Here is a 14,724-nt window from a genome sequence, read left to right as displayed (position 1 = left end):
TCATTTCCCCCGACCAACATCACCACCGAGCAGATTCAAAAGGTATCTCCTCCTCTCCTTCTCCCTCTCCCTCTTCCCTCTTCCCCCAATCGAATCCTCCCCCGCCGTCTATTCCTTCTAGCTTCGGTCGCTCGGTGCAATTTACCAACTACGAGTCACTAGGTTGACTGCTTTCTTCTTAGGAAATTGATGGCGGGACATTGAGCAATTGGTCTCGTGCTAATCACAGATTTTCAATCTTCTAAAGAGAGAAGTGGATGCATGAGTCCTGACTTCCTATGTCTGCCCATTTACGTGTCGTATTTGAACAATGATATTTGCATATCAGAGACATGAAGTATGCACGAAGATTGAACTGCATCATAGCAAATGGATGGCAAAGCTTGTGCGACCAAGTGTTGTACAAGGGTTTTTCAAGTAACATTGTTGGTTATGAAAAAACTCAATTTACTTAAGGTCACGGATTTATAACTATATCTCTAGACTCCAATATAGTACTATCATAACTATGATCGGGTATCTAATATGGTAAGTCGTAACGTATGAAGGTCATGGATATATGCCTATATCTGTAGACTAACATAATACTGTCATAATTATGATCGGGTATATATTATGGTAAGCCGTAACGTATGATTTCTAAATAGAACTTTACAATGATTAGCTAAGTAAAAACTGAAGATTTGTCGCTCTCACCATGTATATGTACATGTCCTTCATGTGGTGTCAGCCATGTGTGGTTTTCTGATTCTTCATCAGCTTTGTTCTTTTTTGTCATTCTTTTATATGATGATGGGTCCTACAATATTATGAATAATCAGTAAGATCGTATGTCTTCTCACTTTAACATTTCGAGAATTGGTGGATATTTCAGCAACTATACTCGTTTGCATGATTAATACATAAGTTAAATCATATTTCTTTGAAGATGATATATTTCTCACTTTAAACTTGATAACATTACAGATATCTACAAAGGGAAATTGATTAAGCTAGACATCCACATTGACACAAACAAAGTAAGGTAATACATTCTTACAATCATCCGTTGTCCCCTATTTTTCTGGTTCTTCTAGTATTGTTGTTCTTGTATTTCATATGAATTTGTGTTTCATGATTATTATGTTCCAATATAGATGGATAACAAAATTCAAGCAGTGGTAACGGGTGCAGCTGCAACGGTTATGACAGTTATCACATTAGTTATGGATGATTATGATCATTCGGAGAATCGCATACCGAGAGAGCCTCATGTGAATCGAGATTATGAGAGAGAGTTATATATGAATCGTGTGTTATATAGTGGTGATACTCATTGTGTAGATCAAATACGGATGACGCCGAATGCTTTTTTAGACCTTTGTAAGATACTTGGTGCAAGTAACTTGTTGCATTCTACTGTAAATGTTTCTATTATGGAGCAAGTTATGGTATTTTGTCATATCATTGTACATAATGTGAGGTTTAGAGTCATTGGGGGAAGATTTCATAGATCAATAGACACCGTTCATAGATATTTCAAAATCGTCCCGCAAGCGGTTTTGAAATTATACAAGCATGTGGTGAAAGAACTAGGCAATTCCACTCCTCCCGAGATAAGTAATGTCGAAGGTTTTATCCATATTTTAAGGTATGGAATTTGAAAAACAAGTCTATAAATTGCTTGAGAAGTTTCATTAGTATTTGGTTGGTAACTATATTGATTATTTTAGGATTGTGTTGGAGCAATAGATGGAACTCATGTACGTGCATCAGTTCCTCTTGAAATTCAAGGAAGATTTCGTGGTCGGAAGGATGGAACAACACAAAATATATTAGCTGCTATTACATTTGACTTGAGATTTTCTTATGTATTAGCTGGTTGGGAAGGCACATCTCATGATTCACGTATTTTGTCTGATGCACTTTCAAGGCCGAATGGATTGAACATTTCTAGAGGTAAGAAAATGGAATTTACACACATTATTTAAATTGAGATAGTAACTTGATAATAAACTTATTTATAACTTGTAGGAAAGTATTATCTTGCTGATGCTGGTTATGGAATCCAAAATGGCATCATTCTCCCTATCGTGGTGTTAGATACCATTTAAAGGAGTTTAGTGATCGCCCTCCTGAAAATGAGAAGGAACTATTCAATTTGCGGCATTCATCTCTAAGAACTACTATTGAAAGAGCATTTGGAGTTCTAAAGAAGCATTTTCGAGTATTGGGTTCAGAACCTTTTTGGTCATTTAGAACACAAGTCAATGTTGTCTTAGCTTGTTGTATCATTCACAATTTTATTATGAAAGCTGATCCCAATGACTCTATCATGGAAGAGATGAATAGACAAATGGAATCTCAAAGAGAAAATCCAAGAATCCAACTTTCTCAAAGGGAGGAAAAGGAGGAAAATAGGATATGGGCATCAAAGAGGGATAGGATTGCACATGCAATGTGGATTAGTTATCAAAATATTAGAAGAAGCCAATAGTTTTACTTTTATTTCTTTTGAGTGCTTTATTTTGAACATGTGCTTTTCATTTCTTTAATGATAATCATCTCTAAATATTTACTATGTGTCCATCTTCATCATATTTTTTCTTATTCTAATGTTTAAAGTTGTTACGTAGTTATCATGATGAGTAAAAGTAAGGCAAACGATGAGAAGGTCAAGCAATTTAGATGGTCGAAACCTATGGAACGTGTTTTACTTGAAATTCTCGCTGATGAAGCTAGTAAAGGAAACAAGCCTTCAAGTACATTCAAACCCTCTTCAATTACTCGAGTTGTCAATACAATAAATGAGAAGTTTAGTGTTTGTTGTGAGCCCGACCATGTTGAGAACCATTTGAAGATAGTCAAAAGCAATTGGAAGACGATTCAAACTGTGCGTGGCAAGAGTGGATTCAGTTGGGATGACAAGTTGAAAATGGTCATAGCTGGGAAAAATGAATTTGATCAATATGTGTCGGTAATTTTTCTCATCAGTTGCTCAATACATTCTTTTAGCCAATGTTTCACATAAGTAGTTTTATGTGTCTTTATATACTTACTCAGCATATAAGGGATAATTTCCTAACCATCTCAGTCAAGATTTTTAAACTTTAATGCGTTTGCTAACACGCTGGACTAAAAAAAAAAAAGAGAGAGCAGATTATTAACTTGTTAGTCACCCCTGTTTCACTAAAGCCATAGGTTATTGTGTTGGTGTTGTTTCTGTTTTTGTTACAAGTGTAATGCATAATTTAATATTAACTGTCATACTAGCAATTTATATGTCTAGAAATTTTCTCAATGTCTTTTGCTGCTGCGATTTTGATTTGATTGTTGGGTATATGTGGAATGCGACTAGGGTTGGTAAAGTTTGCTTCTTTTCTCTTTATCTTCTGCTATTTAAGTGGTGAGAGACTAAGAAGGCACCATGTCTTCTGCAATTTAGGTGTTCACAAATGAGTTGCTAATTCTAACATTGATAGGCGTTTTCGAAACCTCGTGCTTTAGATCTTATTGATCTTGCATCTCTTGCAAAGATGGATTGACAATGCAATTTCTATTTAGGCGTAATTGTGAAGGGAAAATGACTAAAAGAACAAACAAATGAAGGGCTTCAAACATGTTTTTGTCATAGCTTGAAGCCTAAGTGTTATCTGCTTCTTTTTCATATCTAACCGTGGAACTAATAATTGAATGAATATTGTGCATTTACAGGTCCATCCTTCTCATGTAAAGTATTTGAATAAAATGATTGACATGTATGATGAGATGGTTGTGGTGGTTGGGAGATATATAGCCACCGGAAGCTTTGCTAAGCAATTCGGGGACATCGATGCAACGGAAGTTGACTCCTCACCTATCGAATTAGGTGATGACTTAGATGACTTCGATGAGTTGATGAAGGGCTCGAAAACATGTTCCTCTACTGTGCATTTAGAAAAGAGGTCTCACAAAGGCGAAAAGGTTCCAACAATGATGACAAGTATGTCGCACTTTCAACACAACTTGGAGAGATGGCCTCAGCAATTAAGTCATTGGCTCATACGGATGTGGATCACTCTCAAGTCTATTACTCTCAACTCTACAATGAGGTGATGAAAGTGGATGGATATGATGAAATTACCCTTGAATCAGTTTTTGACCATCTAATTGAAAATGAAAAAATTGGAAAAGCATTCATGGTGAAGAGTGCGACTCTTCGCAAAGTATGGGTTGATAAATTTCTAAACAAAGGAGATCATCATTAGTGATATACTTGTCTCTGGGTGTATGGTTGGTGATGGTGATTGTGATGGTGATCAAGAACTCTTCCTTGATGCTCGTTGACTGCATCAACAAGCATTTCTAGCTAGACAACCTACTGCAAAAATAGATGAAGAGATAGGTGTGTAGACATATTATGGCTGCCAAAATTCCATTGATGTGTAATTTTTTGCAAAGTGCTCAGTAGAAGTCTCAAGGTAACAGAGGTAACACAAGATTTTTGATAGCTTGATCTGATGAGTTTGCTGGTCAAAAGAGTATGAACTGAATGAGTTGCTTAAACCAGACTGTACGCCTTTATGAAATCCATAGGTCAACCAGGTAGTTATTACTGTCTTTTGGATTCAGACATTTAACACCAGTCAAATAGCAGTGTTTTGTAATTGACCCTCTGCTTGCCTAATTTATCTATGATGCTCTTCTAGATTCATATGGAGAATTTGCCACTATTTACTTGCTAATATTCCACTGATGATTACCAGGATGGGTTCCACAAATATTGTGGAAGATTTTGGAACTACTTTAGCATGGGTAAGAAACAGAATTAGCTAAAAAAGCTATAGTTCTTCAATAGCTGAAACAAAAATGGTAGCACTCATCTGAGGCCTTGAGTGAGATTGACTGCTTATTTGATGGAATAAGTAAAAGATGAATGTAGCTACTCATCTCTTAAGCAATTAATTGTTCTGATCAGGAATGGATGCATGGGTATCATATGCATTTCACTCGGACAGGAAGTTACACCCGGAAAAGTTTAAGAACCATTTAGTTAACCAAGTACTCTTCTCATTTAATACTAGATATTGGTTGACTAAATGCTGCAAAGCAAGAGTTAATTCACAAGTGTTTATTTGCCAAAAAACTTTATTTTAAAATGGCAATAGATGCGAAACATGAATCCAAGTTCGGTTGTTTGGCTTCCCAGAATAATTTTGCCAAGTGGGTTCATTCTGAGTTGAACACCAATGGCTTGAGGCATTGATTTTTAGCTCATATCTTCGATCGATCAAGAAAACACCCAGAGGGAAAAAGGAAGCAACTTCACAACAGAGACCATGTTAAACTATTCCCAAGCATAATGGTTAGAAAATATTTTTTTTACCGAACACCGGAAAACATTTTCCGAAACATTTTCAAGTTTTAGCCAAACACCGGAAAATATTGTCATTTTCCTGGAAAATGACTTCCAGGAAAATATTTTCCGGAATTGGCCAATTATCCGTGAAACGAACTTTTGACATTTATGGCTTGGACACTATGGTTGGTGAACATGGGACTCAGCTGTCTAATGGGCAGAAGCAAAGAGTAGCCATAGCAAAAGCGACTCTTAAAGATCCTCGTATGTTGCTCCCGGACGAAGCCACAAGTGCACTCGACGCGGAATCTGAGAGGATAGTCCAAGATGCTTTGGACAGGATTATGGGCAACCGGACAACTGTCATTGTTCCCCACTGTTTGAGCACGGTTAGGAATGCCGATATGATTGCTGTTATTCATCACGGAAAAATGGTGGAGAAAGGTAGGCTGCAATCTAACATAAAAGAACAATGAAACTGCGAATTGAACGAAGGATTTATGATTTCCTTAGCATGTACAAGTATATCATTGACAATGAATTGCTCTCTAGAACTGTCTAGGTTCACATTCCGAACTGCTCAAAAATCCGGACGGCACATATTCTCAGCTAATACGCTTGCAGGAAGTGAATAGAGAATCCGAACAAGCACCAGATGACCAAAACAAGTCAGAGATTACTGAATATAACAGACAGTCCAGTCGAAGGATGTCGTACAAAGGATCCATTAGTCAGGGATCATCTATAGGGAATAGCAGCCACCATTCATTCTCAGTCCCCCTTGGTCTTCCTACTGGACTCAATGTCGCCAATGATAATGTGGCTGGACCACAATCCCCTGCTCCTCGGAGCACAGAAAAACCACCAAAGGTCTCCCTACGCCGGCTTGCTCATCTCAATAAACCAGAAGCGCCTGTCTTGCTAATTGGAACTGTTGCTGCAGTTGTTAATGGCGTGATAGTTCCGATTTTCGGCATACTTATATCCAGTGTTATCAAGACATTCTATGAATTACCACATGAACTTAGAAAGCAACTGAAGCCCCACGCCATGAAGGGGAAAAGGATTCTAAGTTTTGGGCACTGATGCTCTGGTCCTTGGCATCACATCATTTGTGGCACATGCATCTCGTACATACTTATTCTCCGTGGCTGGTTGTAAGTTAATCGAGAGAATCAGACTAATGTGTTTCAAAAAGGTGGTCGATATGGAGGTTGGCTGGTTTGATGAACCTGACCACTCAAGTGGTGCAACTGGGGCAAGGCTCTCAGCAGTCGCAGGGTCAGTGCGAACCCTAGTTGGAGATGCGTTGGCTCAGATTGTTCAGAACATTGCATCGGCAGTAGCTGGTTTGGTCATTGCTTTTGCTGCAAGTTGGCAACTGGTGCTGATCATCCTCGCCTTAATCCCTCTAATCGGTGTCAATGGATATGTACAAGTGAAGTTCATGAAAGGATTCAGGGCAGATGCAAAGTTAAGCATTATTGCATTTTTTTTATAATTTTCCTGCTCACTAAATAAAATTGGTTGGGAGGTCTCAATCAATCTCCAGTTCAAAATTTTGAGTCCTAGGTTCAAAGAGTTGAAAATGGAAAGGCCATCTTCGAATTTTCTAATTCACATTGCTTGTAATTTTCAATGGCATAAAAAAGGTTCCACCATGGTTTTCATTTATCTATCTTGCAAATAATTTCATTTATTCATGGCCGTATTAATCTATATGTTTGCAGATGATGTACGAGGAAGCAAGCCAAGTGGCTACTGATGTGGTCGGAAGTACAAGGACTGTTGCTTCTTTCTGTGCTGAAGAGAGGATGATGCAGCTTTAGAAGAAGAAATGTGAAGGCCCCATGAGGACGGGGATTTGACCAGGACTGATTAGCGGAATTGGGTTCGGCATGTCCTTCTTCCTGCTGTTCTGTGTGTATGCAACAAGTTTCTACGCTGGAGCTCGACTCGTTCAGGATGGCTTCAGGGTAATGAGTAATGACTAGCGGAATTGGGTTCGGCATGTCCTTCTTCCTGCTGTAATGACTCCACGACTGGGCCTGCCGAATAGCCTAAGATAGGAGGAACGCTCAAGGCTCGGGTGACCATAAAAATATGTGTTATGTCTAATTGGAGGTTTCCAATGATCAACTTGGCGATACTGATGAAGTAACCGAAACAAATATCAATCGTGCCTTCAACAAAGAATTACATTTTAACGCGAACATCTTTTGCTCTCTATCTTTTACACGACAGTTGACGGTGACCGGTTCTAATAACCCAATCCTGGCCTCAAGTAACCAAAGTACGACAGTAATCTGACTGCACAAGTAATGAGGAAATATAAATCAAACTTAAGATTTACTGATTAAGCGGGTTTGAGTCTTCAGATAAAAGGAGAACATTTAACAGAATCGTTGGTAGGCATTGAAGTGCAACATTGATGCGTACATCTACTACCCAAAAAGAAAGAACAAACAAACATAATTTCTATTTCTCTGGAAAGGAAAATTGGCTGTAGGCCAGAACTCTAGCCTGCCAAATTTGGGTGAGAATTTCCGATCATGTTAAAGGCAAAGGCCCAGTTCTCGAGTCTCGTCGTGTGAATGGGACCGGTTTCTGATTGAGGGATTGATTGTGATTTGAGCATTGATTTAGAACCTAGAACCCACATTAATTTGAAAGAAAGTGATCTCTAACTAAGAGCGAGAATGACACAGTTTGATCCGATTACGAGACATTTTTTCCTGCCCTATATTGGCAATGGTCCTTGTTCAACCTCCTAAATTTCAGTAAAAAGACAAAAATAAATAAATAAAAAAAATGGTTCGACCTCCTAAAATTACAACTATAATATGAGGTGCCAAAAAGGTCCCACGAAAAGGCCATTCATCGGAGATTTGGAATGAGGATAAACATAATGACAGTGAAGAGGTAGGTCAATGATGATGATGATAATTAAAATAATAATAAAATAATAGGTTTTATTCCTTGTTCATAGGGTCCAAGAGGCCTGAATAGACGGAGATAATTGTTGTTATTTTATAATTGATGAGAATAAACTAGAATATTCCCTAGTGGCGTTCTTCCCACATGAGAAAAGAGAGTTAGGGAATTCAAATCCCCATATTCTTAAAATGTTGGAGTGAAGACGATTTAATTTTAAATATAGGTTTCGATTCTTACGTTTTATAAGAAGACGGGATAAAAGTCTGAGACTTAAATTTAGAAAAAAAAAATAGAGTATGACCGATAAAGTTAGATTTATCGTCTGAATTTCTCGTTGGAATAAAAGTAAATAAGATAGGATATGAAATTCAAGGATTTTATCATATCCTAGCCACTGTTTGATTATTGCAATAATCAAGTGGGATATATTCTTATGATTATATCATATGTATTACTGAGCATAAACGATATATTGGTTTAAATAAACAAACAAAAATTACAAAATAGAAATAGTAAAAATTTCTCATGAAACTTTTGCAAACTCTATTTTTATTCCTTTTGTTTTATTTTCCTCTCTTTAATTTCTTTTTATTTCTTTCTTCCTCTTCCATCATTCTCTAATAATATTTTATTAAATAATAAACTATATAAGGATACCTAAAATACTAAAATACGTAAAACATATAATAAATATAAATATATATTTATATTTATATATTGAATTTATTAAATAAAATATAATTTATTTGAATTTACAAATAAAAATAAGATTAAATTAAAATAACTAAATTGTTATTTTTTATTTTGAATTTCTTATATTATAATTGAAATATTATTTATATTGAAATATAATTTTCATTTTGTTAATTTAAGAATATTTTCATTTGAGAAAAATCCTATACACCTTTATCCCATATCTTCCATATGATAATTTTATCCGATTTATATCTCATTTATATCCGACTTTATTCTATCTTAAGTAAGTACCAAACGCAGATTAAGATAAATTTTATCATATTCTGAATTTTATATCGATTGTCAAATGCATCCTAATTGATTACGATGAGTTATTAATTTTTTTTTTTAAGGAATTTAAGTATTATATGGATTTCGATGAGTCTTGACAAAATTCTCACGATAAAGTACACTTCAGTAAGCACATGTTATCACTATAAAATTATGTTTTAAAGTGACTGAAATGAATAGAAAATTAACTAAAGAAAGTTACCTATGATTTTTTTTTTTTTTTAAAAGGCTATGAAAGAGAACATGTGCCTAAGGTACTTTTTCACCATGAAAGATGTGATAGATTAATATGAGATTTGGCATTTAAAAACCTAGCTCCTTTCCGTAATGATAACCAAAACCTCGTATTAATTTTCATCGTAGGTGCTAATTCTCTAAGAAATATTAGATAAATGCGTATATGTTTGTACTGAAAAATTAACTGAAATACATGGATTTGAAAAATGATTTAAAGAAATCACATCTAACTTTCTATAAATAGAGAGGAGCAAATGGAGTTGAGAAAATAAATAATTTTACTCGAAAAAAGATTTCGCGCCAATTAGCTTGATATATTTTCCCACATCAACGATGACACGCAGATGACAATTCCAACAAAAAGAAGTAAGCTATCATTTATACTCAAGTTTCTAATTTATTCACTGTACTTCACGCACTTTAAAATATTTCATGGTCTTCTATTATAATTCAATAAATACTACAATTTTATGTGTCGTGTTATTTTAATTGGAAAATAAGCCAACATGCTAGAGTTCAGATCCATTTGTTAATAGAACTCCATCTTAGCTCTAACAGAGAATTTAATCGATGTGAATACTTGTCTAATTGTAAATTTCTGTAGGTTATTTCTTTTGCAAAAATTCACATTGATAAGAACATTTTAGAATTATATAACAAATACAATGTTAGACTCTGCGCAATGCTCCGCCATCTTACTAATATTGTGCATAAAATTATTCGACTTCTATTTAAGCCATATCTTCCCTGGCATCCTACCGCCAATAATGGCAAAAATAGCTACATAATGTAGCCTTGGAGCCCAATGCAGTTCATTTGGGTTATGTTGAAATTGTCGACGTAGCGATCTAATTAATGGTAACCATTCTACGTGAATGACTAGCATTGACATTAATGATTTTTACAATTTTTTTTTTTTTTCCTTGTATTTCCTTCTTCTTTTTATATTCTACTGTTCTTTTTTTTTTTTTTTTTTCTCCATTGGTTGTCGGTCATAGGCGAGGGTTACCTTCATCAGATCTGGGTGAGGGGTGATTGACAAGGGCAACCCTCGCTTGTGGTTATCAACTTGTGCCGAGTCCTAGTGACTAGTGAAGGAAGAAGATGAGGAGTAGAATTGGAAAAATAAAGAAAGTATAGAAATTACAAAAATCATCAACCTTAGCATTGACTGTATCAAATGGAACGGCTAACACTAATTGAACCATTATTACATCAACAGTTTACAATATAAATTAGTTGGACGGCTTGCACTAGAAAATAGTCAATAAGTGCCGTATAATGATTTAAGATGTTTGTAATAATTTGCCCAATCAAAAAGTGTAGAGTGATAATACTTTTCACATGAGATAATCAACTGATATAATTTCTTTAGTGAAGTTGCCCATCTTGCTCGACAAGATTTAGTGGTCAGTCGCAAAAAGAACTTTTCAGCAATTGAGTAACACGAATTAAAATAAAATATAATAAAAAGGCCTAAAACACTCATTATTACTTGCTCGCGTATGTTTGGCAATAACTATAGATTTGCCACGAGATAGTTATTATCATTGAATGGAAGTCAATGTTTCAATTCGAGTACGGGAATAGAAATCCCCAAGTTGCTAAAGTAATCGTGAGAGATTAAACAAGTTGTTGTGTAAAAGTCAGGAAAGAGCCGGCAGCTCACTCATGTTACATGTCAACGTCCTTCGTCATGGCACTGCAATTGGTGCGCAGGGACATGATGTTTGCATTTGTTGGGAGGTTTAGGCTGATATATTTTAATGATCTTATCTGGTTCTCAAAGTCTAAAGGAACTTGGCAAAAGCAAATAGGGATGAAAATAACATTGGAAAATTTACAATCACAGCTTCCAATATCCATGAAATTAAACCCGTGCTTTTTATGAGGCGCTTTTTTAGATATATGTAGTATAATTTGTGAGAATACATTGTTCAGGCTAAACGATGTCTGCTTATGTCGAACTTATAGGTAAATCTCATAGAGAGATTGTTTATAATTTTTTTTTAAAGTATATATATACACGAGTCTAGACAGGCTTTTCGTATGAATGGTCGCAAGATGCCCGCGGGCGAGAGATCAATTTCGCTTATTGAACTCCATATGCCAGTTGTATCAGCGAGTCGAAAACCTTAGGTATGTCTTGGGTCTCAGCAACAGTATCATTCGAACCTAATTAGAGCAAACACTAGTAGGTGGAAACAGGGTGCGTCCAACTGCTTTTGATCAAATACAGTACGCAACTGCACGATTCGACAAGTCGTAATTAATGGAAATAAATGTCAAGGAATGGGCCACGCGGCCAATCGCTAGAGCGGTCCTTTCGAATGCGGTTCTTTTTTAAAAGGCAGTGCTTGGCAGGCGATCGAAAATCCTGTAGTCTTCTTGTACTTGAGTGGCAAACGGATATTTCTCTCTTTTGCTACCCCACCAAAATTCTAGAATATCAATGGCGTTTTCAATATTAGGAAAAGGATTCACGTGGTTGCGCAAATTTTAGTTGTTTCGGATCTTTGGGAAAGCATTAGAATTCGTGAGTCGCGAGATTTACATTAGATAAAATGTCATTGGGTGAAAGTAATTTAAGATAGGCTTTTCGACAACTATATATTAAAAACCGCATGCGTTTTTTAAATTTTCCTGCTTAAGAAAGAAATCCATGAAGCATTCATTAACAATTCGTTTGTTGAAGTAGCGATTAATTGTGAATTGACATGCCATGGCACAGCCAAATATTCTAACGAGCGCTGTCTTGAAGGATCACCCGAATGAGGGGGATATTAGATATTGTTGCAAGCTCTCTCCTATTTCGGTGCATTTGAGAACACTTTTCCAAAGCCCCTTAGGTAAAAGCCAATACCGTTTGACAAATTTTCTAGAGAGCTTGCATTTCTCAAATGTTGGAGGTTTGTTCGTTAAAACAAATATAGTGTTTTCTTTGTCCCCCATAGGAAAAGTGGGAGGGAGTGGGCTAATTTAAAAGTGCGAGTTTTTCTTTATGTACTTAAAGAATGATTGGGTGGGGTTGGACCCCACCAACCCACGTACAGGTGCGCAATTATTTGGTGCACTTAGCACGCCTGCGCGCCCCGGTTTAATTAACACTAATCCATTTGTTATTTATTCTAATTTTTATTTATTTGTTATTAATTTTTAGTAAATTCAAAGGTTGTCTCTTATTTTGAGAATTTCGAAATAAAATATATAAAATAAAAATTCGAAATTTAAAAAAAAAATTAATTATTCCGAATTTTGTTTGTGTCTTTTCAAGACAACCTTTGGAAAATTATTTATTCGGTTTTAACTTTCCCGAAGGGTTGCAATTGTTCGTTTTTTCGACTTCTTCTGAAGAGTCGTATTTGTTTATCCGAACAATTTTCTAAAGATGTGTTTGTTCGCAATTTTCACGAAGAGTTGCAAGACTATTTTATATATATATTTATCATTTTTCGGAAATAAATGTGTGGTCATTTTCGAGTCTTCCTCTCTGAAAAACAGCAGTTAATTTTTCGATTGTTTTTTAGAATGACCTTGGAGAAATACTTGAATTGCTATCTAGTATTCTCATCCGAGACTTTGTTGTATCTTGGAGGATTTTTGCCGGTGACCATTAGCAACGTAGTGGGGCAAATAAATCATTAAAGAAAGTGATATCACGCCTCAAAGTCTGAGTTGTTTTACTTAATCCGATTTCATTGTATTACCCAATTTCGAAGCCATATTTTACAACACCAAAGGCCTCTTGGCTTGAGGTAGATGTGTTTTAAGTTTCGAGCATTTTTAGAATGTAAGTACATTTTTTTCCATCTTTACTCTCACTCAATTGTCATAATTCCGAATAATGTCTTCACCCCACACAATCTCACTGGCAAAAGTTTAGGAGGCCAATGAGATCAAATCTAGTTGCCGGCAAGTCGGTCTGGCGCTCGTTAGTCGCATCTAAGATCAGGAGGTCGCTCGACCCAACTTCTAGCAAGGCTAGCTAGCGGTTGAGTTTCGTCCTAAAGGTTTGAGATTTAAAAAAACAAAAAAATTAGCAAAAGTTTTTTTATAGAGCGTAATTTCTCTCGAACAACAATTAAGTCAAAATCGTTTCTCAATATATTTTAGAATTACACTTTACAAAATACTATTTATATTTTAGAAAACTTCTCCTTTGAATTTTCCCAAGAACTTTTTCTCCAATCGAAACAAATGCACCCTTCACATAAAACATTTGGATTTGCGGTGAATCAACGTACAAACTGATCGAGTTCAATAAGCTATAGGTAGGTAAGGGGACCATCTTTTTTTTTTTTTTTGGGTGGGTGGGTGGGTAGGGGGTGGCTTCTGCGATGGTATTTTTCCTTTTCTTTTCAATTTCAAAGTATATCGATCGAGTTCCGAGTAATGCTGTGGTGATGAGAATCTTTACAAATTCCTATCTTGCGGGACGAGACGTGGGGTTTTCTTATTGCAGCGCAGCTGGAGCAAGTTGATGGTGACAAGAAGAAGAACGCGAGAAAAGTCAACGATTTGTATGCCGAATTGAGGCAATTATTGATCAAGAGGTTACGCCTCTAATTAAGTTGAGCTGAGTTGTGTCATTCGAGGAAAAAGGAAGCTTCCCGCCTTTGGCGCCTATCTGGCGGAAATCAATCAGATACGCCGAGTTGTTGCCGTGCTGTCCACGCTTGGGCGTCGTAGAGCGGCATTTCGTCGTGAGTTTCGTTTGATCGTGTTGTCCACTATATAATTTATAAACATTTGGGCAAAGGGTATGATTTTAGATCAATTTCTCTTATGATTGACGTTTTCTTCACTCTATTCTTCTTCTTTTTTATGTTGAGAAAGCAAACTAAATAATAAATGAGTACTTAAGTGTAGAGGTGATTGGGAATTGAGTGGCCTTCTAAGAGTTTAATTCCGATTGGCTCAAAAGCTAAAAAATGGGCGGGTCATGATCGACCAACTCCTTATTGGGTCTGATCCTTGTACCTCTATTTTCAACCATCAATTATATGAGTCTCACATGGAGCTCATATCATTTGACAGGTTATCATTCGCTTAATTCTTGTGTATCCGATGCATGTAACTATTTTCCCACCATGTGCGCATGCTGTACATCAAAATCATTCAAGAGGGTGATGCAACTTTAACTTTTCCCACCACTATTTCAGCCTGTCGGTCCTTCTCGATCAAATTCCTCAATGCTGACTGCCCAC

This window comes from Eucalyptus grandis, chromosome 1, assembly GCF_016545825.1.
Source record: "Eucalyptus grandis isolate ANBG69807.140 chromosome 1, ASM1654582v1, whole genome shotgun sequence".
In the NCBI taxonomy this organism is placed as follows: Eukaryota; Viridiplantae; Streptophyta; class Magnoliopsida; order Myrtales; family Myrtaceae; genus Eucalyptus; species Eucalyptus grandis.
The sequence above is the reverse complement of the archived record's forward strand: the minus strand, read 5'-3'. Positions refer to the sequence as shown.